Source organism: Alligator sinensis, unplaced genomic scaffold (assembly GCF_000455745.1).
Source record: "Alligator sinensis unplaced genomic scaffold, ASM45574v1 scaffold268_1, whole genome shotgun sequence".
Classification (NCBI taxonomy): domain Eukaryota; kingdom Metazoa; phylum Chordata; order Crocodylia; family Alligatoridae; genus Alligator; species Alligator sinensis.
Genome location: NW_005841853.1, coordinates 5,102,272 through 5,105,675, shown reverse-complemented (window position 1 = coordinate 5,105,675; position 3,404 = coordinate 5,102,272).

The window sequence follows — 3,404 nt, the reverse complement described above, 5'->3', positions numbered from 1 at the left end:
AAAGACTTGCATGGCATGGGTTGGATAGGGATGATCCTGCCTTCAGCAGGGGGTTGGACTAGATAACCTTTCGGAAGTCCCTTCCAGTCCTTTTTTGCTATGATTTTCTGATCCTGTTCAGGCTTGGCTCCTTATGGATGCCACATCTAGGACCTGTGAATCTCCAGCCCAGGCACTATTCAAGTGGCCTCCTGGGGCTGCAGCACCGTGATCAACTACACCATCTTGAAGAAAAAAACCCGTATGGGACAGGACGTTGGTCCACTGAAGGGCCAGTCCAGCAAGTTAAATATTTTTTTTTCCACTAAATCACTGCTCAAGCCCCAGTCTGCTACCAAATGTTTAATATTGTCCAGGATCGTGGAAATACAGCTTGACAGTTTAATGGCCCACTCATTTACAATGTTTATGTGCACACAGTGCCAGAATAAATATTTCCGAGCTCCGTGTAGGGTCAGCACCAAGTTCCCCTTCTTCTTTTATACTCACCAAACTTTGCTAAGCTCTCGCATGCAAATCCCTCCCGGGACCACCCCGTAATTCTGATTAAACACGAGACATCAACAGCTGCAGTTAAAAACCACCCCAGCCCTGCAGCAATAGCAAGCAAATAAATCACGGGAGCAAAATGTGGGAAACACCGAGCATGTTTCAGAGCAGAGGCAGCAAGTCGGCAGCAGGGAAGCAAAGTCTTTGCAGTAGCAGGGAAACGTTTGCACAGCGAAAGCATTCCTGTGGAGGGGCACTGACTCCAACTCATTTCAGGACACGGTACCCATGCAAATCTAGAATCATAACGACGCTGCCAATAAGGGTGTGTGTGTGTGTGTGTGTGTGTGTTAGTGGAGTGGTAGCTCTGATTTCGGGAAGGCTGAGTGGTAAAGATGTGTTCACACCATTGTCCTCTACTGGGTGTGGGCAGACTCTGAACTACCAATTGAGAAAAGGTGTGTGTGGGGGAAATCATCAGATTTTGACGTGCTTTCTCTTTCTCAAAGACTTCACTGATCCCATTTCAGGTTATTATGGGACTTTTTTTTTTTTGTGTGCTGAAAGCCAGGTATTTTGCAAAGAAACAAAAAATGACCATTTTGATAAATGCATCACCAGACACAAACATTTCTGGTTGTTTTTTCTTTTTTACACATGGTTATTACAGAAGGACCTCTATCCTTGGAAGGTTTTAAGACCCAGCTAGGAGCAATGGTCTCAGGTTGCAGCAAGGGAAGTTGAGGTTTCATAGTTTCATGGTTTCATAATAGTTAGGAGTCAGAAAGGTCTAGTCTGACCCCCCGCAATGGCAGGAGCACATGCTGGGTTCACACGACCCCAGACAGGTGTTCATCCAACCTCTTTTTGAATTTACCCAAGGTAGGAGTGAGGACCACTTCCCTGGGAAGTTGGTTCCAGATCCTAGCCACCCTAGCAGTCAAATAGTGCCTCCTAATCTCTAACCTGAACCTATTCTCCAGCAGCTTCTGGCCATTGTTCCTCGACACCCCAGGTGGTGCTGGGGAGAATAGGAATCTTCCTATTTGTTGCTGATCTCCCCTGATGAGTTTGTAGGCAGCCACCAGGTCCCCCCTCAGCCTCCGCTTGCTGAGGCTGAACAGGTTCAGGTCCCTCAGCCTCTCCTTGTAGGGCCTGCCCTGTTGCCATCCAACCAAGCGGGTGGCCTCCTCTGAACCCTCTCAGAGGCTGGATATTAGGAAAAACTTTCTCACGAACAGGGTAGCAAAGCACTGGAACAGGTTACCCAGAGAGGTAGAGGAAGGTCCATCCTTGGAGGTGTTTAAGACCTGGCTAAACAAAGCCTTGGCTGGGATGATGTAGTTGGGGCTGGTCCTGCTTTGAGCAGGGGGTTGGAGTAGATGTGACCTCCTGAGGTCCCTTCCAACCTGAATTTTGTATTTCACAATAAGAAAAAACAAACTACAGGTACTGTGGTTGGTCAGGAGGGACCAGGCCTGGGACCAGCCTTTGCTGTCCCTTAACCCAACAACGCCAGAAATAGGAAATAAAGGAAAAAAACCAAAGGCCTTACAATATGCATCAGTCTTTTTCCTCATATGGAAATGCAGTGACTCAGGCAAGGGTCAGAAGAGCTGGAGTGAGCAGTGGGGCTGGGCCCAGGCAGCGGGGCTGGGTGGCGCCGGACCCAGGATGGTGTCTAGGGCAGGGGCTCCTGGCTGCTGGAGGCGGCACAGGACCAACTCCCAGGCCCAGGAGGCAAGGGGGGCTAGGGTTGGGGGCTGCGCAGTAGGTGACATGAAGGCAACTGCCAGGACCAGAACAGTGTCCAGCACCTGGCGGTCATTGTCCGTGGCTTGCGCTGCCTGGGCCAGGATGGTGGTCTGCTCCCACAGCACCTCCACCCACCCGTGCTCCAGCTGTACCCAGAATTCCCAGTCTACCCAGTCCCGTGCCTTCTCACACTGGTCCCGCACCTTCCTGGTGGCAGGGCTGACCTGGGAGCAAATTTGCTCCTAGGTTGCACCTATACATACGTTACTGCACAATAACTAATTGTGAGTAAATTTGCTACCTACATTTGCAGGTAGCAAACTTACTCATCATTAGGGGTTTTACTATGCAGTAAGCATGCGCACATGTAGATGCACGTGCTTACTGCACAGTAAACTATGCGAATGTGCAGTTCAGCATCTCGTGTAGCCGTGCCTATAAAGCACAAAGTCTCACCCAAAGGAGGCAATTCCCTGTCATTCTCCCTACTGTTCCCTACCCAGGTCTCCCTACTCTTCCATGCTTCTGAGCGAGAGCGGTGCATTGTGTTTATCGAGGGCTAAATTGTCAGGCAGGAGTGCAGAAATAGGTAAAGAGAGAATCCAGCCTTAGTGTCTCTTGGGGCTTCTTGCAAATGTTCCCTCCGCAGAGGATTGACTCACAGTGAGGATTTGGGCTTAGATCAGCCTCATAAAAAGCACTTTTTTTGGTAACCATTCTGAGTAGGAAAATAAATCTCTCTCTGGGTAACAATGCTCTATGATTTAAGCAAACAAAAAACCCAAGGAACAAGGATTGCAATTGGGACCTTCAGGAATGCTTTACCTCTGCTAAAAGCTGCCAGGATTGTTGCTGATTAAAAGAATCCCCCAACCTTTTTATTATGTCATCCGCTTATATACAACTCTAGTTGGAAAATGAATTTTCTGTCTCTTGGCGGGGGAGGGGGATGGAGAGAGTGAGATGTCAAAAAAGCAGTTCACTCAGAATTGGGACAAAAGAAAAACCATTGGGGAGGGGGGTTGGTTTGGTTTGGTTTGATTTTTTAAAACAAAATACTAAAATACTCATTTCAGGTTGATGGAAATGTTGTGTTTTGGCCATTCTAAACCGTTCCCTTTGAATTTTGATGCTTTTAAAATGTTTGTACAAAATGCATT